The sequence below is a fragment of the Triticum dicoccoides genome, chromosome 7A, assembly GCF_002162155.2.
Source record: "Triticum dicoccoides isolate Atlit2015 ecotype Zavitan chromosome 7A, WEW_v2.0, whole genome shotgun sequence".
Classification (NCBI taxonomy): domain Eukaryota; kingdom Viridiplantae; phylum Streptophyta; class Magnoliopsida; order Poales; family Poaceae; genus Triticum; species Triticum dicoccoides.
Window position 1 is genome coordinate 562,816,574 of NC_041392.1, and position 22,374 is coordinate 562,838,947.

Here is a 22,374-nt window from a genome sequence, read left to right on the forward strand (position 1 = left end):
GGTGACGTCCCTCAAACTATAGATCTAGCTGAGGCCGAGGAAGAGTTTCGTTAGCACGACGACGTGTTGACGGTGATGATGAAGTTACCGACGCAGGGCTTCGCCTAAGCACTACGACAATATGACCGAGGTGGAAATCTGTGGAGGGGGGAACCAGACACGACTAAGAGATCAACTTGTGTGTCTCTAGGGTGCCCCCTCCCCCGTATATAAAGGAGGGGAGGAGGGGGCCGGCTGGCCTAATGGTGCGCTCCCAAGGGGGGATTCCTATTCCTATTAGGAGTAGGTTTCCCCCCTTTCCTAGTCCAACTAGGAGGGGAAAGGAAGGGGAAGAGGAGAAGAAGGAAAGGGGGCCCGGTCCCCTTCCCAATTAGGATTGGGCTAGGGGGGCACCCCCACCTCTTGGCCGCCTTCTGTCTCTTCCACTAAAGCCCATGTAGGCCCATTAAGCCCCCGGGGGGTTCCGGTAGGGGAAAACTTTGTTTTTGCCACTCTAGCTTTTGCCTACTTTGCTTATGCCACTCTAGATTTTGACATATCACTTTTGCCACTCTTAGTTTTTGACAATACATCACAAATGCCATTCAGCGGCAAAAGCAATAACTTTTCATTTCACTTTTGCCACTCTAGATTTTGACAATGTATCACAATTGCCACTCTAAAATTATTGCTTTTGCCACGGAATGACAATTGTGATGTATTGTCAAAAACTAAGAGTGGCAAAAGTGAAATGTCAAATTCTAGAGTGGCATAAACAAAGTGGTCAAAAGCTAGAGTGGCAAAAACAAAGTTTTCCCTTCCGGTAACCCCTCGGTACTCCGGTATATGCCCGAACTCATCCGAAACCATTATGGTGTCCAAACATAACCTTCCAATATACCAATCTTCATGTCTCGACCATTTCGAGACTCCTCATCATGTCCGTGATCACATCCCGGACTCCGAACTACCTTCGTTACATCAAAACACATAAACTCATAATACTGATCGTCATCGAACATTAAGCGTGCGGACCTTACGGGTTCGAGAACTATGTAGACATGACCGAGACTTATCTCCGGTCAATAACCAATAGCGGAACCTGGATGCTCATATTGGTTCCTACATATTCTACGAAGCTCTTTATCAGTCAAACCGCATAACAACATACGTTGTTCCCTTTGTCATCGGTATGTTACTTGCCCGAGATCGATCGCCGGTATCATCATACCTAGTTCAATCTCATTACCGACAAGTCTCTTTACTCGTTCTGTAATGAAACATCCCGTAACTAACTCATTAGTCACATTGCTTGCAAGGCTTATAGTGATGTGCATTACTGAGAGGGCCCAGAGATGCTTGCATATGCTTTGATCACACTATCAAAGCGTATATTCCAACTCCGAGAGCTTGCACAAGTCCATAAATGGATCCCTAGAGCTTACACACTCTGTTAGCACCTTTTGGATCGACAAAACCTTCTGGTTGCATCATATACAACTCTTCTTTAAGAAATCCATTAAGGAATGCAATTTTGACATCCAGTTGCCAAATTTCATAATCATAAAATGCGATAATTGCTAACATGATTTAGACGGACTTAAGCATCGCTACGGGTGAGAAGGTCTCATCGTAGTCAACTCCTTGAACTTGTCGAAAACCTTTCGCAACAAGTCGAGCTTTGTAGATAGTACCATTACGTCAGCGTCAGTCTTCTTCTTGAAGATCCATTTATTCTCTATGGCTTGCCGATCATCGGGCAAGTCAACCAAAGTCCACACTTTGTTCTCATACATGGATCCCATCTCAGATTTCATGGCCTCAAGCCATTTTGTGGAATCTGGGCTCATCATCGCTTCCTCATAGTTTGTAGGTTCGTCATGGTCAAGTAACATGATCTCCAGAACAAGATTACCATACCACTCTGGTGCGGATCTTACTCTAGTTGACCTACGATGTTCGGTAGTAACTTGATCAGAAGTTTCATGATCATCATCATTAGCTTCCTCGCTAATTGGTGTAGGAATCACTGAAACTGATTTCTTTGATGAACTACTTTCCAATAAGGGAGCAGGTACAATTACCTCATCAAGTTCTACTTTCCTCCCACTCACTTCTTTTGAGAGAAACTCCTTCTCTAGAAAGGATCCATTCTTAGAAACGAATATCTTGCCTTCAGATCTATGATAGAAGGTGTACCCAACAGTCTCCTATGGGATCCTATGAAAACACATTTCTCCGATTTGGGTTCGAGCTTATCAAGTTGAAGCTTTTTCACATAAGCATCACAGCCCCAAACTTTAAGAAACGACAACTTGGATTTCTTGCCAAACCATAGTTCATAAGGTGTCGTCTCAAAGGATTTCGATGGTGCCCTATTTAACGTGAATGCAGTCGTCTCTAAAGCATAACCCCAAAACGATAGCGGTAAATCAGTAAGAGACATCATAGATCGCACCATATCTAATAAAGTGCGGTTACGACGTTCGGACACACCATTACGCTGTGGTGTTCCAGGTGGCGTGAGTTGCGAAACTATTCCACATTGTTTCAAATGAAGACCAAAATCGTAACTCAAATATTCTCCTCCATGATCAGATCATAGAAACTTTATTTTCCTTTTACGATGATTTTCCACTTCACTCTGAATTTTTTTGAACTTTTCAAATGTTTCAGACTTAAGTTTCATCTAGTAGATATACCCATATCTGCTCAAATCATCTGTGAAGGTCAGAAAATAATGATACTTGCCACAAGCATCAACACTCATCGGACCGCATACATCAGTATGTATTATTTCCAATAAGTCTGTTGCTCGTTCCATTGTTCTGGAGAATGGAGTCTTAGTCATCTTGCCCATGAGGCATGGTTCGTAAGCATCAAGTGATTCATAATCAAGTGATTCCAAAAGTCCATCATCATGGAGTTTCTTCATGCGCTTTACACCAATATGACCCAAACGGCAGTGCCACAAATAAGTTGCACTATCATTATTAAACTTATATCTTTTGGCATCAATACTATTGAGGGAGTCCTGGACTAAGGGGTCCTCGGGCATCCGCCCTGTTATCCGTGGGCCGGACCGATGGGCTGTGAAGACCGAAGAATGCACCGTGTCCGGATTGGAGTCTACTTGGCGTGGAAGGCAAGCTTGGCGACCGAAGATTCCTTCTTATGTAACCGACTCCATGTAAACCCTAGATCCCCTCGGTGTCTATATAAACCGAAGGGGATAGTCCAGAGAGGACAACGTATATACTCATTACCATATTCATAGCTAGACTTCTAGGGTTTAGCCATTACGATCTCGTGGTAGATCCACTCTTGTAACACTCATATTCATCAATATCAATCAAGCATGACGTAGGGTTTTACCTCCATAGAGAGGGCCCGAACCCGGGTAAACATTGTGTCCCCCGTCTCTTGTTACCATCGATCCTAGATGCACAGTTCGGGATCCCCTACCCGAGATCCACCGGTTTTGATACCGACATTGGTGCTTTCATTGAGAGTTCCACTGTACCATCGACAGAAGGCTTGATGGCCCCCTCTATCATCAGTAACGACGTTGTCCAGGGAGAAACTTTCCTCCCTGGATAGATCTTCGTATTTGGTGGTTTTGTACTGCGGGCCAACTTGTTTGGCCATCTGGAGCAGATCGAAAGCTACATTCCTGGCCATCAGGTCAGATTCGGAAGCTTGAATTACGTCGCGAACATCCAAGAAGATTTGATCTTCGACAGATTCGAGACCGCGGCAACATCTCCCCATTACCTCGATGAACATGGCCTAAACCTGTCATCGGGCCGCATCCTGGAGATAGCTCCTATAGAAGCTCTGGCCTTAAATCCGGAGCAGATCAAGTCACCCGAAGATGGGAAGCTCGACCCCATCACGGGGGCTACCGATTCAGTGGCGCTGAAGCCACACGTAGATCCCACTTCATACGGTATCCGCATCAACGGAACCTCGGACTCGCCTCTGATTCCGAACTCCAAACCCTGCGAGCCCGCGTATACCGAACTCAATCAGTTGTCGAGCTTCAAGTTCAACACCGTAGATGTCTTCCAACACTCGCCCATGGGTGACATGCTGAACTCGCTAAAAACCCTATCCCTGGCAGACGACCCGTCGCCGAACTATATTCGGTTCGAACTTTTGGCAGATGATAGATAATTTTGTTTCCCACCCGCCACCCACTTCGTAGCCACTGTTGAAAACCCAACCAACACACCCGACCCCCGCTCTGAAGACATCGACGGTGTGGATGACGATGAGGGGCAGGGCCAGAGCTTACTACCCGCTCGACACGAGACGACTACTTCCTGGTATGACGTGTGTATGTTGGACACACCTTATGGCACTCTCGACGACGATAAGGAGGATCCGGTCTAGAATAAATCTCCTGGTACATAGCCTGGACACCGGCACCCTAGGTCACATCGCCCAAGAGAAAACACTGCCAGCACCAGAGAAGACGACACTTCGGACAACAAAGACACTGTTGAGGTAGAATCCGAGCAGGATGAATAGGAAGGCGGGCAAGACAACTCTGAGGAACAGACCACATACGGGGACTCGGAGGACATCAATTATCTCCCACCCTCCGAGGAAGAGGAGATCTTCGGCAACAAGGATTTTACCATGTCCTAGGAACCTCTCGAACAGGAGCGCTTTAAACGCCGGCTTATAGCCACTTCAAGGGGCCTACGAAAGAAGAAGCTGCAGCTTCAAGCAAGCCAAGATTATCTTAATGACAGATGGACCGAGGCCTTGGCCGCCGAAGAATACGGACTTAGCAGCCCATTCAAAAGCCACCCCAAGAACAGGTGGTTCCCTCAACACGAGGGCAGAGTGATGTAACCCATACCACCATTGAACAATGCGGCAGGTCGACCACAATCCGGTCCAGACAAAGAAGCAGCCCAGGCAGAGCACCACACCAACCCATCCGACCATCAAAACAAAACAGCTCGGGGGAACACCAACGATATCAACCAAGACACGGAGGGTAGAGCAAGACGCAGAAGATCGATGTACAGATCACAAAGATATACCCGACCGACGACGATGGTTGCCTATTCGGACCCTACGGAGCTGACCACGCCCGGTCCGAGCACCGTAAACGGAGCCCGCCGGAGGTACTTCATAGTGTGGCCCAACATAGAGGAGCCGCACAGCCCCTCTACTTCACGGACGAAGTAATGTAACACAAATTTCCAGACGGGTTTAAACCCATTAACATCGAATCATACGATGGGACAACAGACCCTGCGGTATGGATCGAGGATTACCTCCTCCATATTCACATGGCCCGCGGAGACGACCTCCACGCCATTAAATACCTACCTCTCAAGCTTATAGGGCCAACTCGGTACTAGCTAAACAGTTTGCCAGAAAATTCTATTGGCAACTGGGAAGATTTGGAAGACGCCTTTCGAGACAACTTCCAGGGAACATATGTCCGGCCATTACGCGCCGATGACTTAAGTCACATTGTCCAGGAGCCCGGTGAGTCAGCTAGAGAGCTCTGGACCAGGTTCTTAGTCAAAAAGAACCAAATTGTCGGCTGTCCAGACGCAGAAGCCCTCGCGGCCTTCAAACATAGCGTCCGGGATGAATGGCTCGCGCGTCACCTCGGCTAGGAAGGACCTAAATCCATGACAACCCTCACCGCTCTAATGAACCGCTTCTGCGCGGGAGAAGACAACCAGCTTGCTCGTAAAAGCAACGACGCCAGCGGCACGGGCACTTTCGATATCCGAGATGGCAACGGCAAGCCACGACGAACTGAACATAACAACATACGCGACACATTGGTGAATGCCGAATTTCACAATCCGAAGCCCAGTCAACGGAAGAAGCCACTAAAGGCAAACCAGGATGGACCATCCACCCTTGACAGGATATTGGACCGACCTTGTCAGATTCATGGTCTCCCGGATAGGCCAGCTAATCATACCAACCGTAACTGTTGGGTCTTCTAGCAGGCAAGCAAGCTTAACGCTGATCACAAGGGGAGGATGCCACCGGGTGACAAAGATGACAGATCGGCTCGCCAGCAGAACACCAGGGGCCAGAAAAAGTTCCCCTCCGGCGTTTGACCACTCCCGGAACGCAAATAGCAGTTCGGCTTCCGCCACCCACCTACTGTACTGGCGAAATTTGCACCACGTGCACATCACTACGCACTCAAGATACCATGGGCATCGACGGAAGCACAATTGGGAGAACCCTACAAGCATTCCCGTAACGTTTTTATATGTTTTTCTCATTTTTTTGTATCATGTTTAAAGAATAGGTGACAAACTGGAAAGCATCTACAGCGGACTCTATCGGAGTTCAGATCCATGCACTCACCTAAGGGATTACTTCTGTTAAGGATCCCACTCCCCGAGGATGGGCTACGCAGACGTGCGACAGGAGGTCCAAAATTACCTTTGGTAGACCGCACTCTTTACTCTGAGCCTGTACTATGCCCCTTCTCCTCTGATCCCGACCACGAGCATGTCAAATAGCCGGGTCCGTGGTTTCTCTTATACACACACACACACACATAAATTTATCATTGGCACATCGCTCCATTCTTAGTAAGCCTCACCCGAACCAATCTCTCATATCCTTTCAACAATAAAGTATGGCCTTATCGGCTGGTTTGCAGATGCACCTCGGCACTCCCTGCCAGGGGCTCGGCATGGGAACGAATGAGTTGCCAGTAAAAGTCCGAACAACTCTATAGCATACTTCGGCGTCGCAAGTTTGGCCTTATATGCATCAGCTCCGAATCATTGTCTTAGGTCAATAGTTGGGTTGCCCGGCTCCTGTGTTTGCTACCCTACGTTCCGCTCTATCGGCTAGGGTAGTAAAGGGAGAACTACTGCGATTGTGCCCTGGCCTAGACCGGATGAGCACCTCAGTAGAGAAAGCCGAAAACTGACTGTCATGATGCGGCGAGAGCTGGTCAACCACTTGATGACTTATTGGAATCTTTAGTGATTCTCCGTGTAATACGAGGGATCTTTTTCAGATCAGATATGTAAGGCACCACACGCCGCATACACACTAGGGGCTATGTCGTGGCCCCACCATAAAACTCCTATGGTCAAGTGAAAGTGTTAATGCCTCATAGTCCGATTGCCTGGTTCGCCACATTATCACCTCCTTCATGGACCAAGACGTTGGATAAAGAGTGATTAAATGCTTTTCCGAACACCCCCATACTTCCTACGAGGGGGCTGAAGCCGACGACTAGAAAACTTTCAGATTATATTAAAATGACCGCACAGGAGGAATTCAAGCTTTTCAAGCAAAACATAAATAGATTAACTATAAAGTTGTCCTTTACAATCATCATACACCTCACTCGAACATTATGTTCTTCGAACATTGACCCTCAATCGAGCGGGCGGCCTCCAGGACATCTTCAAAATAATGCTCTGGTTTCGAACGGTCCTCGCCCTTGGGCGGACCCTTCGTTGCGACATCGATAGCCTTCATCTTCCCCCAGAATGTCTTGACTCGGGCAAGGGCCAACCGTGCACCCTCAATGCACACCGATCGCTTCACAGCATCGATTCGCGGCACTGTATCGACAAGCTTCTGCACCAAACCGAAATAGCTATTCGGCACAGGCTCGGTCGACCATAGCGGGACTATGACATCCTTCATGGCAGCGCCAAATACCCTATGAAGTTCGGCCCATTGGGACATCTGTTCATTAAGCAGCAGCGGGCGTTTTGACACACCAAACTGTGACCAAAAAAGCTTCTCCGTTCCATATCCATCTTGCGCTTGGTAATACCGCGCCGCATCGAAAGAACTCTTTGGCAAGTTAAAATACTCGTCCGGAGAACTCTACACTTGGTTCAACTGAACATAGTCCGGGTCACCGAACTTAGTCTACAACAGAAAAGGCTTTCCAGCCAATATCTCTTTCGCCTGCCGAACCTCCTCACGGAGTGCTCTGGATTCTGATCGCGCTTCTCTTGCCTCCTGTTGGGCCTTGTCCAGTTCAGCCGTTAAGGCTTTATCCTCCTTCTAAAGAAATTCGCAGCGGCCAGTAGCATCCTCCAAAGCGAGTGTCATCGTGGATATCTTCTCCTCGCCCTGGCATTGTGCAACTTGTTCGGCCTTTAGTTCAACCGATGTTCCTTCAGCAGCAGCATCACTAAGCTAGGCCCGCTCCTTGGCCTGGATTAGCTCCGACCGAAGAGCCTCCACGGCGGCAGCACCATCTGCATTTTACGCACATCTCATATAAAGCTCTTTCCCGCGTCAAGCACACTGATGTAAAGAATTCTTGAAATACATACCTTGCGAGTCATCAAGACGCCTGTTGATCAATGCAACGTCATGCTCCGCAATATCCAGCTTTCGCTGCAGTTCGGCCACTTCCGTATTCCGGGCAGCCGCAGAAGGGGAAGCAGCCTGTATTTCATATTAAACCGAGGTTAATACCTGAGCATATCCCTTTGATCCTCCGATCGCTCCCTTCGGAAGACAATCCGAGTCTCAGGGGCTACTACATATACAACAGGTGCATTCTGTCAATGAATTTCAATTGACAAAGCTACACCATAAACCTCAAAACCTCTTAGAAGGCTTGTGAAGGCCTCGTTCAGTCCAATTTTTGTGGTAGAACCCTTTCGACCACCGTAACCATCAAGGAACGGTGCTCTTCTGAAATAGACGCTCGTCATAGCATGTCCGTCAGCATTTCTGGCACTCTTGGGTCTTCGGAAACTACCGCTGGAGTACGACATTCCAGTGAAGGAACCCGCTTGCTTGCCTCCAGAACCGTCTCCGGTTGTAAACCGAATGGTTCGAGGACGCCGGTCTCGATCCTGGAACCTCGGGTGACAGAGGCACCGCCTTCGGGTGCCCTTCGGGACGATACCTCGGTATCATCTCCTCTGTTGGCCGACGGGGCCGGAGGAGGCGTGTCACTCTCCATCATCTCTGGAAGAAGATCTCCCGAGGAGGAGGACGATTGAGAAGCACCAGGCGTTAACCTACATGGACGAACATATATCGGATGATTACTTCACTAAAAAAAGAATGATGTGCGCTTAAAGTACCCCAGCCTCGCTTACGGCCTGCCTCGAGGTTCGTCCTCGTCATCAAACTCTACGGAAGCCTCGCTCGCCTGGCCCAAGCCGCTCAACGACGGTGTTTTTCCTCTCTTGGAAGGCTTCCCCTCTTGATCTTTGGAGGCGACCCTCTTCTTGCCCTGGAAGGCTCCCTTTGCACTCTTGCCCTTGGGTAGAAGGATTTCGGTTTCCCCGGATGCAGCCACCTGGTACGGTGTTGGAATCAGCATTCTCGTCAGCAGGTCGGTCACAGGGCCTTCGGGAAGAGGCATCGAACACCATATTAACACCGCTTTCTTTATCCAGTCCTGTACAGGGGCGAATCGTTCAGTATCTTGTTAAGAGATGCCTGAAGGGAAGGTGCTCGGTTATCGAGTACTTATCGAAGTGTCCGAATGATTACAGTCTAGGCCAACGTCTTCGGTGGTGTCCGGCCATTGCTCTCGTTCCCCGAAATATAATTTCCACATTCCTTCGTGCGTAGTGCCGAAGAAGTGCTGTAAAGTCCGTCACCCTTCTGGGTTAAACTCCCACATACGAAGAGGCACCGCTGGCATGGCAGGATCCGGTGGACTAGCATTATTTGAACGACGCTCACAAGATCGATGCCCTTCTCGGTAAGGCATCGGATGCGGCTTTGCAGAGTCTGCACTTCATTGACGGATCCCCAGTCTAATCCCTTATGGACCCATGAAGCGAGCTGAGTTGGAGGACCTGGTCGGAACGCAGGTGTAGCCACCCAGTTGGAGCCCCGCGGCTCGTTGATATAAAACCACCCCTGCTGCCATAGGTCGGAAGATTTGGCGAAAGATCCTCCGGGCCAAACCACGTCGGATAGCTTGCCTATTATAACGCTGTCGCACTCTGCCTGCTCCTCCTCTGCCACCTGCGGCCTCACGTCGAAGGTCTTGAGCCACAAACCGAAGTGCGGAGGAGTCCGGAGTAAGGCCTCACACGTGACGATAAATGTCAAGATGAGGAGAATAGAGTCCAGGGCCAGATCATGAAAGTCTAGTCCATAGTAGAACATGAGCCCTCGGACGAAGGGGTTAAGCGTGAACCCTGACCCATGAAGAAAGTGGGATACAAATACTACCCTCTCGCTAGGTCTGGGGGACGGTATGACTTGCCCTTGCACCGGAAGCCGATGAAAGATTTCCGAGGTCAAATACCTCGCTGCGCGGAGCCTCGCAATATCCTCCTCTGTGACAGAAGAAGCCACCCACCGGCCCTGATGGTTGGATCCGGACATGACTAGGGTTGGTGGCGATTAGAACCCGAGGGTTGGAACTTGGGGTGGCTGGGGTTGAGGAAGGAGCAAGCGCAAAGGAAGAAAACGAGACTGGGTCTCTATATAAAGGCCCCAAGTGTTGGGCATCTCCCCGGGGGTCTCTAAGCTTGCCTATTACCAAGGAGTTGTACCCAGGGGACGGTTGGGTTACCCACGCTTGCATTAATGAAAATCCCATAAATAAAGGGGCACGATCTCTGCCTTGACAAGACGTGCCAGTAAAACCGCACCCCGAGACGTGGGGTGGCTCGCTAGCCGACGGTTGGAAATAGCAACCGGGCAGGCATGATATGATGTCATGAACAGTTATCAACAAGTTGGGCTCATGGGGTATTATATTCTCTGCCATTATATACACAGGTCCGGATATACTCGCTTCGTCCGAAGACTATTCTGGAGTTCGGAAGGAGGGAACCCGCCTTGCAATGCCGAAGACAAATCTGTGCGCCGGACTCCTCGTCATTGAAGCCAAGTTCAGGGGCTACTGAGGGAGTCCTGGACTAAGGGGTCCTCGGATGTCCGACCTGTTATCCGTGGGCCAGACTGATGGGTTGTGAAGACCGAAGAATGCACCGTGTCCGGATTGGACTCTACTTGGCGTGGAAGGCAAGCTTGGCGACCGAAGATTCCTTCTTATGTAACTGACTCCATGTAAATCCTAGATCCCCTCGGTGTCTATATAAACTGAAGGGGATAGTCCGGAGAGGACAACGTATATACTCATTACCATATTCATAGGCTAGACTTCTAGGGTTTAGCCATTACGATCTCGTGGTAGATCCACTCTTGTAACACTCATATTCATCAATATCAATCAAGCAGGACATAGGGTTTTACCTCCATAGAGAGGGCCCGAACCTGGGTAAACATTGTGTCCCCCGTCTCCTGTTACCATCGATCCTAGACGCATAGTTCGGGACACCCTACCCGAGATCCGCCGGTTTTGACACCGACAACTATGAATATGTGTATCACTACTATCATGATTTAGTAAAAATAGACCACTCATCAAGGGTGCATGACCATAAAAGATATTACTCATATAAATAGAACAACCATTATTCTCTGATTTAAATGAATAACCGTCTCGCATCAAACAAGATCCAGATATAATGTTCATGCTTAACGCTGGCACAAAATAACAATCAAGTTTAAAACTAATCGCGAAGGTATATGTAGAGGTAGCATGCTGACAGTCGATCACATAGACTTTGGAACCATTTCCCACGTGCATCGTCACCTCGTCCTTAGCCAATCTTCACTTAATCCGTAGCCCCTATTTTGAGTTGCAAATATTAGCAACAGAAACAATATCCAATGCCCAGGCGCTACTGCGAGCATTAATAAGGTACACATCAATAACATGTATATTAAATATACCTTTCACTTTGCCATCCTTCTTATCCGCCAAATACTTGGGGCAGTTCCGCTTCCAGTGACCAGTCCCTTTGTAGTAGAAGCACTCAGTCTCAGGCTTAGGTCTAGACTTGGGCTTCTTCACTTGAGCAGCAACTTGCTTTCCGTTCTTCTTGAAGTTCCCCTTCTTCCTTTTGCACTTCTTCTTGAAACTGGTGGTCTTCTTGACCATCAACACTTGATCTCCTTCTTGATTTCTACCTCCGCAGCCTTTAGCATTGCGAAGAGATCAGGAATTTTCTTATCCATCCCTTGCATATTATAGTTCATCATGAAGCTTTTGTAGCTTGGTGGCAGTGATTGAAGAACTCTGTCAATGACACTATCAACCGGAAAATTAACTCCCAGCTGAGTCAAGTGATTGTGGTACCCAGACATTCTGAGTATATGTTCACTGACAGAACTATTCTCCTCCATTTTGCAGCTGTAGAACTTATTAGAGACTTCATATCTCTCAATCCGGGCATTTTCTTGAAATATTAACTTCAACTCCTGGAACATCTCATATGCTCCATGACGTTCAAAACATCGTTGAAGTCCTGGTTCTAAGCCGTGAAGCATGGCACAGGGAACTATCGAGTAGCCATCAGCTTTGCTCTGCCAGGTGTTTATGACATCTCGAGTTGCTCCTGCAGCGGGTTTGGCACCTAGTGGTGCTTCCAGGACGTAATTCTTCTGTGCAGCAATGAGGATAATCCTCAAGTTATGGACCGAGTCTGTGTAGTTTCTACCATCATCTTTCAACTTAGCTTTCTCTAGGAATGCATTAAAATTCAACGGAACAACAGCACGGGCCATTTATCTACAACAACATAGACATGCAAAATACTATCAGGTACTAAGTTCATGATAAATTAAAGTTCAACTAATCATATTACTTAAGAACTCCCACTTAGATAGGCATCCCTCTAATCATCTAAATGATCACGTGATCCATATCAACTAAACCATGTCCGATCATCATGTGAGATGGAGTAGTTTTCAATGGTGAACATCACTATGTTGATCATATCTACTATATGATTCATGCTCGACCTTTCGGTCTCAATGTTCTGAGGCCATATCTGCATATGTTAGGCTCGTCAAGTTTAACCCGAGTATTATGCTTGTGCAAAACTGGCTTGCACCCGTTGTATTTGAACGTAGAGCTTATCACACCCGATCATCACGTGGTGTCTCGGCATGATGAACTGTAGCAATGGTGCATACTCAGGGAGAACACTTATACCTTGAAATTTAGTGAGAGATCATCTTATAATGCTACCGCCGTACTAAGAAAAATAAGATGCATAAAGGATAAACATCACATGCAATCAATATAAGTGATATGATATGGCCATTATCATCTTGTGCCTTTGATCTCCATCGCCAAAGCACCGTCATGATCACCATCGTCACCGGCTTGACACCTTGATCTCCATCGTAGCATCGTTGTTGTCTCGCAAACTATTGCTTCTACAACTATCACTACGACTTAGTGATAAAGTAAAGCAATTACATGGCGATTGCATTTCATACAATAAAGCGACAACCATATGGCTCCTGCCAGTTGTCGATAACTGTGTTACGAAACATGATCATCTCATACAACAATTTATATAATCACGTCTTGACCATATCACATCACAACATGCCCTGGAAAAAAAGTTAGACGTCATGTACTTTGTTGTTACAAGTTTTACGTGGCTGCTACGGGCTTAGAAAGAACCATTCTTACCTATGCATCAAAAACCACAACGCGGTATAGTGATTGCTTTTTAATCTTCAGAAAGAACCCTGTTCATTGAATCCGATTCAACTAAAGTTGGAGAAACTGACACCCGCCAGCCACCTGTGTGCAAAGCACGTCGGTAGAACCAGTCGTGAAAGCAGTCATGTAATGCCGGTCCGGGCCACTTCATCCAACAATACCGCCGAATCAAGAAACAACTAGTGACGGCAAGCAATATGTATATACCCATGCCCACAACTCCTTTGTGTTCTACTCATGCATATAACATCTATGCATAGACCTGGCTCGGATGCCACTGTTGGGGAACGCTGTATTTCAAAAAAATTCCTATGATCATGCAAGATCTATCTAGGGATGCATAGCAACGAGAGGGAGAGTGTGTCTACGTATCCTCGTAGACCGAAAGCGGAAGCTTTAAGTAACGCGGTTGATGTAGTCGAACGTCTTCACGATCCAACCGATCAAGTACCGAACGCACAGCACCTCCGCGATCGGCACATGTTCAGCTCGGTGATGTCCCTCAAACTCTAGATCCAGCTGAGGCCGAGGGAGGTTCCATCAGCACGACGGCGCGTTGACGGTGATGATGAAGTTACCGACGCAGGACTTCGCCTAAGCACTACGACAATATGACCGAGGTGGAAATCTGTGGAGGGGGGCACCGCACATGGCTAAGAGATCAACTTGTGTGTCTATGGGGTGCCCCCCTCCCTCGTATATAAACGAGGGGAGGAGGGGGCCGGCCGGCCTGATGGTGCGCCCCCAAGGGGGGATTCCTATTCCTACTAGGAGTAGGTTTCCCCCCTTTCCTAGTCCAACTAGGAGGGGAAAGGAAGGGGAAGAGGAGAAGAAGGAAAGTGGGGCCAGCCCCCTTCCCAATTTGGATTGGGCTAGGGGGGCGCGCCCCTACCTCTTGGCCGCCTCCTCTCTCTTCCACTAAAGCCCATGTAGGCCCATTAAGCCCCCGGGGGGTTCCGGTAACCCCCCGGTACTCCGGTATATGCACGAACTGATTCGAAACTATTCTGGTGTCCAAACATAACATTCCAATATATCAATCTTCATGTCTCGACCATTTCGAGACTCCTCATCATGTCCGTGATCACATCCTGGACTCCAAACTACCTTAGGTACATCAAAACACATAAGCTCATAACACCGATCGTCATCAAACGTTAAGCGTGCGGACCCTACGGGTTCAAGAACTATGTAGACATGACCGAGACTCATATCCGGTCAATAACCAATAGCGGAACCTCGATGCTCATATTGGTTCCTACATATTCTACGAAGATCTTTATCGGTCAAACCACATAACAACATACGTTGTTCCCTTTGTCATCGATATGTTACTTCCCCGAGATTCGATCGTCGGTATCATCATACCTAGTTCAATCTCGTTACCGGCAAGTCTCTTTACTCGTTCTGTAATGCAACATCCCGCAACTAACTCATTAGTCACATTTCTTGCAAGGCTCATAGTGATGTGCATTACCGAGAGGGTCCAGAGATACCTTTTCGACAATCGAAGTGACAAATCCTAATCTCAATCTATGCCAACTCAACAAACACCATCGGAGACACATGTAGAGCATCTTTATAATCACCAGTTATGTTGTGACATTTCATAGCACACTAAGTGTTCCTCTGGTATTAGGGAGTTTCATAATCTCATAGTCATAGGAACATGCATAAGTTATGGAGAAAGCAATAGCAATAAATTAAACGATCATAGTGCTAAGCTAACGGATGGGTCAAGTCAATCACATCATTCTCTAATAATGTGATCCCGTTCATCAAATGACAACTCATGTCTATGGCTAGGAAACTTAACCATCTTTGATTAACGAGCTAGTCAAGTAGAGGCATACTGCCGACACTCTGTTTGTCTATGTATTCACACATGTACTAAGTTTCCGGTTAATACAATTCTAGCATGAATAATAAACATTTATCATGATATAAGGAAATGTAAATAACAACTTTATTATTGCCTCTAGGGCATATTTCCTTTAGGTAGATGGTTCTTCTTTCTCTTCGATCTTCAATAGAATGTTCTCCATGATGTCCATGTAGTTCTATCTGATGTAATCTTGTTTTATAGTTTGTTTGTTGGGATCCGATAAATTGTGGGTTTGTGATCAGATTTTTCATTGAAAGTAATTGGGTCTTTATAGAACTTTATTATGCATGATTACTATAGCTTTGTATTTCTTTCTGATCTATCCATTTGGTTTGGCCAACTAGATTGATTTATCTTCAGCGAGAGAGGTGCTTTGTAGTGGGTTCAATCTTGCGGTGTTCTCACCTCGTGATAGAAGGGGCAGTGAGGCACGTATTTGTATTGTTGCCATTAAGGGTAAAACGGCAGGGTTCAATCATATTTCTTGGGTTTATCCTGTCTACATTATGTCATCGTACTTCATGCATTACTCTGTTTTTATGAACTTAATACGTAGAGCGGCAAGCATATAAGTGCTCTCAGAGCGGAGTAATAGTAGTAGATGCAGAATCGTGTCGGTCTATTTGTCACGAACATAATGCCTATATACATGATCATTCCAATGAATAATATCATAACTATACGCTTTTCTATCAATTGCCGAATAGTAATTCATCTACCCACTGTATGCTATCTTTATGAGAGAGAAGCCTCTAGTGAAAACTATGACCCCCGTGTCTACTTTATCATATTACAATAAATGAAAAAAATACCTTGTTGCATTTTACTATCTTTTCTTTACTTTTCAATTTATCTACCTACCATTATCAGATTTAATCCTTGCAAGTAACGAGTCCAGGGGGATTGACAACCCTCTTGCTCGTGTTGGGTGCAAGTATTTGCTCTTGTGTGTACAAATGTTGTTTGACTAGGCTTTGTGTGGTTCTCCAATTGGTTCAATAACCTTGGTTCTCACTGAGGGAAATACTTATCCGCTACTATATTGCTTCACCCTTCTTCTTTGGGTAAAATTCCAATGCGGCTCACAATTAGCAAACACTCTTCGTTCAACATAATTATTTTTGGGCATCCTTAAAATGACCCAAACTTTTGCAAGCAGGTGCGCATGCCCATGTTAGGCATCCATGTCAGGTCTGAACGATTTTTGACACCGTATGCAAGTTGTGACACATCCAACTATTTATCGGCCTTCCTTGACCGAGAAAACTCCAGAAAATGTATAATTTGTCGAAAACCAAAACAACTTGGCATGATGTCTTGAATTTGTCATACAAGGCCATGAAATAAATTAGTGCCATTTCAAGGATGTCGAAAAACAATGTGTTCCCAGATAGACCCTTCTTGCCTACCCAAACACCCTCGTTGGGCATGGTGTTTTGTGAAAATCCTTGAAATGACCCCATTTTTTCACTAGGTGGTGAAAGACGTGGATGTCGCCTAGTGTCACACCCTAGCTAGTTCAAGCATTAGAGTGTGCATCATGTTTAAATTTCTCTTAAATTTGAAATGGGGAGACAGAACCCCCAGCACCCCCCTGGAACAACTAGGGTTTACTAAAAAAAATTCAATGAACCTGAAATGCCCTTCTAAAAAGCCCACCCTTTTTGTTTTGGGTTGAAACCTTTGAAAAAAATGGTGCACATTTTTCTAGGACATCTTAAGGTCATTGGATTAATTCTTATAGTATTTGCATTTGGGCATTTAAATGCTATAAAATATTTTAAATGCTCAAATAATCATAAACTAAAATGTTTGCTGTTGGATATATTCTAAGCAGTAGCCATGATTAATTTTATGATTTTTGGAAATGCCCTGGCATTTTTAATAAAGCCCTGAAGTTACAGAAATAATAGAATAAATGAAAAACAGAAAAGGAGAGAGAGAGAACAGAGACTTACCTGGTGCAGCCCACCTAGCCCACCAGCTCGGCCCAGTCCACTGGCTCCTGCCAGTCGTCCTCCTCCTCTCGCCAGGAGGACGAGAAGCGCGTGGCCGGCGCCCGCAGCCACACGCCGGCCACCTCCTGCATCCGCTGACGCCCTGGACGCGTCTACGAGTGCCATGCCGACCCCCTGGACCCCTCGACCGCTCCACTCTCCCCCTGTCTCTCCTCTCTCGCTCTCTCCTCCGAAGCAGGGCACAGCCGTCGCCGCCGACAAGCACCACCGCAGCCACCGCCGTCCACTCGTTGCCTCGCCGTGCCAAGAAGTTCCGCCGTCGTCCACTGCTTCGCCTCGACCCATCCCCGAGCGCTCGCTCGCCTCGGAGACGCTGCACCGAGCTTGTCTTCAACCTCGGTCGCCGGAGATCCCCCTCCCCGCCCCGCTCGCTCCAGCTCTTCCCCGAGCTCGCCATTCGCTCCCCTGCAACCGCAGTGAGCTACTGACCCTTCTCCCCCTCTCCGTTCTAGATCTCGTGCACCGTACGCACCGCCTCGAGTTCGCCCGCATGCACCGCCGCCTGTGCTTGCGCCAACGAGTCTCTGGCCATCTAACGGTCTGGCCGTCGTGCCCAGCTTCCTCCCCGCGCCGCGTAGAGCACGTACGTGCCCCGCTTGAGCCTCCACGACCGTCACAAGGACGGCCCCGACCTCACCCGAGCCCCGGCGACCGCCAAGGTCGACGCCGGCGACGACTCCGGCCACCCCAGGCCCAACCACCCATACCACTCGACGAGGACGAGTGCACGCGTCACTTAGATGCCCTCCGCCGGCCATTTGGTCGCCGGAGGAAGAAACCCGCACCCCTCTGCCGTCCTTGTCCTTGCCGGCGACGAGCCCCGGGTCAACTCCGGCGAGTTTGACCTGGGTTGACCCCAGTTTGAATTCCCCTGACTCGCTGACGTGTGGGCCCGAGGCCACTAATTAAACTAGATTAGTATTAGTTTAACACTAACTAAATTTAGTTAGTTAGTTGACACTGACAAATGGGACCCACAGGTCAGGGTTGACCTGGACCGTCTCAGTTGACCGCTGACGTCACACTGACGTCAGGCTGACGCAGTAAATCCTTTTCTGGATTTATTCTTTAATAGGAAATTCCAGAAAATAGCCAAAACTTCTAAAAATCATAGAAAATCAACCATAGCTCCAAATCAAACAATTTATATATGAAAAATGATCAGAAAAATTCAATCTATCCATCTGTAATGGTTTCATGCATGACAAAACAAGTTAACCTTGCTGTTTAAGCAAAGTAAGATAATGCACTAATAAGGCTATGTTAAATGAGCTAACATTTGAATCTTTGATTCAAATGAGTTCATTCCTTTCTGTTTTAGCTTGCATTAGGCCAAGACACTTTCATTTTGGCATGTCATAGCATGCATCATATTGTTGCATATTGTCATGTGTTGATTATGTTCGGTGTGTCTTTCGTGGTAGGTTCTGCCTCCGAGGATAACCCCGAGTATCCGTCTGAAGGGCAGTACCCTACTACCACTACATCAGGCAAGCAACCCATTGATCATTCCGATACAAACCCATGTTCTCGCTTCTGCTCTTGTTTACCGCATTAAGACAACGCGATTCAAACTGTTGTGTGCTACAGTAGTTGAACCCTTATCCTCTGCATGACCTGTCATTGCCACAGTAACTAGATGAAACCCACTAGCATGTGTAGGAGTTGATTGAGCCATGTATATGTTTCCTACCTTGCTATGCCTGCTATGCTTAGAGTTGTGTCAAGTCTGGTTCATCTGGGTGATGGGCTAGAGTGAAATGTTTATGTCGGTAATGTGAGGGATGTGTTGAACATGATTTGGTAAAGGTATCGATGAGAGGCCATGTAGGAGTACATGGTGGGTTGTTTCATTGGGGCCGTCCATAAGAACTAAGATCTGTATGTGTGATTTAAGATTCAGTTACTACCATACATTGGGCCCGAAACCAATGGACCCTCTCGGCTTCTTATTCACCCTAGTACTCTGTCCAGGAGTTGCAATTAGTTTCTGGTGTTTGTAGGTTATGTGTTGGCGGCCGTGCGTAGCGCTGACCCTAGGGGTGGGCTATGTTGCAGTAGATACACCGTGGCACGGTGTATCGAGTCACCCGTTTGGTGTCTCGAGAACCCTGTTCACATCGTTCGGGGCCGTATGTGGAAACCTTGGCCGGACTCCCTGCGGATGGAACCTGGATAGGCGATAAACCTGGACTAGAGGCTTGAGTGTTTAGGTAGGCCGTGGCCGACACCCTCGTTGGGCTTCCGCTTGAAGGTTGCCGAGTACATGTCGTGTAAACGGTGGTAAGTGGTGAAAGCGTGTGTGAAGAAGTACACCCCTGCAGGGTATAAAACTATTCAAATAGACGCATCCGCGGTAAAGGACTACTTGGTTGCCTATACAGTTCATAGACAAGCTAATGGATACTACTAAAATACTCAAGATAAGTGTGAGTACCGAGGATGGCCCTCTCGTAGGATGACGAGGGAGGATCCCCGGTGGAGTATTGTGTTGGTGAGTAGTGGACTCGTGTGCGAAAACTATTTTTACTAGTGGAGTTCCGTAGGATAGCTTAGCCAAGAGTCAAAGCTGGCTTGCTGCAATAACCCCACCACCTTCTTGAGAATGAGCATGTATAGTAGGTTCTGATGTAAGACTTGCTGAGTACCTTTGTACTCATGTTTGCTTAATTACTGTTTTCAGACGACAACACTGCCCCCTCCGATGGGTTTTATGTAGACCTCGACGTCGATGAGTAACTCGCCACCCAGGTGGTGACCCTGGCCATGGAGGGCCCTATGTAGATAGACAGGCTTCGAGAAGCCTTCTTGCTTTCTAGTGTCTGTACTCAGACTATTTGCTTCCGCATGTGCTTGTATGCTTGTATGACTTGAGTGTCGGGTCATGTGACCCCTACCTGTATGAACATGTTATGTATGGCTCTCTGGAGCCTTTAAATAAAGTACTTGAGTTGTAGAGTTTTGTTGTGATACCATGTTGTATGTACTCATATCGGGAATATTGTGTGTATGATTGAAATGCTTGGTATGAGTGGGATCCGACAATCTAGTTGTTTATCCTTGGCAGCCTTTCTTATGGGGAAATGCAGTCTGGTGTTCCTCGAGCCATTGTAGTCCGCTACAGCCCGGTTCACCGGAGTCCTGCTAGCCCAGCACTACTGCTCAGGATACTTGACTGGCCGGCATGTGCTTCACTTCATCCCTATGTCTGTCCCTTCGGGGAAATGTCATACGGTGACATCCGGAGTCCTGCCTAGCCTGCTACAGCCCGGGTTCCCCAGAGTCCGGTTAGCCCAGTGCTACAGCCCGGATTCACTCGCTGATGACCGACATGCTCGATGTGATTCATGTATGTCTGTCTCCATAGGTCTACGCCGCTTTGGGTTCACGACTAGCCATGTCGGCCGAGTTCTCTGTCATATGGATGCTAGCGACACTATCATATACGTGAGCCAAAAGGCGCAAACGGTCCCGGGACATGGTAAGGCGACACCCGTGGGAATACCGTGCATGAGGCCGCAATGTGATATGAGGTGTTACCGGCTAGATCGATGTGAATTGGAATCGGGGTCCTAACAGCGTTGGCATCAGAGCCGGACTGCCTGTAGGTTCGTTGAGCCAAACTGGTCGATGTCGAGTCTAGAAATGCTTTAGCTATATGTAGGGGAATTGATTGTGGGAGGGAACGTAAGGCTCTTTTACTCCTTTACCTTATGCCCTCTGATCTGAGTCATTCTCTTCTCATTCAACGTGGGTTAAGGACTAGGCTCTCTTCTTCTATCAGGTTCACGTGTTACTAATCCGTACTAGCTTATAGGATTGTTGTTACAAGCCTCAGTACAGTTTCTACTACTTTTAGTATGTTGTCAGTTGAATCATAACCTTGATATGATGTTGTTGAGTGGTATTGCAAACTGTTGTGGATGTCTCAAATCCTTTTCTGAGCATTTACAGCTATTATGCTGTCCAATTTTCCCTAGAAATTCTAATGCCTTTGCATTGTGGTTGTGCTTTCAGATGGCCACTCGTGCTCAAAACCAAGTGGTTCGCCTGACCCGGTGCCTCGATGTGCCCGGTCATACTGCTATGTTAGTCCGGGTAATGATCGAGACGGGTTACCGTTGGTATCCCGAATACACTATCGAAGAGTAGTTCAGAGACTTCAGCCAGAGCCAGTACCTCTGTACCGTCAGGATATATCCCTCTTATCCTAGAGCCACTGAGCCCCTTCACTGTTCCTATGGACTCGGGGTTACTGTTGAGATGGCTGTGCAGGATGCTGCCTATTCCATGATGACCATCATGCGAGTCCGGACTGGCCTGCTTTGGAACACCGACTTCCGTTATATGCCAGCTTCACTTCCGGGAGCGCAAGGGTATCTCCAGGCTATCTATGCTGACCCCACACATGAGGAGTCACTACTCCGCACCACTGCCGAGATGCTCGAGGATAAGGACCGCGAAAATCGGGCCTTGCGTATGGAGCTTTTTAACTCTCGTGCTGATCACTGGGCCACTTTGACTCAGTTTGCACCGGCAGTACAGGTAGGATACATGGATCGGTACCCTGTACGGTCTGGATTGCCAGATTGTATGGAGTGGCGCGATGTGGGAGGCATCACCCCTCCTCGTGGTCCCCGTCTGCCACCACCTGTGGGACCAAGGCCACATCCGAGTCCCTTTGGTCCGCAGGCTCCGCAGGACCGTCTGTTCCCAGATGATCATGTTTCACTTCCAGGTTTTGGTGGCGACTTCTATGAGGATTACTACGGAGCCGTCTGAGCTAGTAGTAGTTTCACTAGCATTGTGGTAGTTGTATTCTCCACAGTCCTGCGTGACCGTGGGATACGACTTGGTGTGTATCACGCTCCGAAGGTGTAGGAAAATAATGTATAGGAGCTTGGAATGCTTCCGATGAGATGTAATGTCTTTCACAGTAGTTGTAC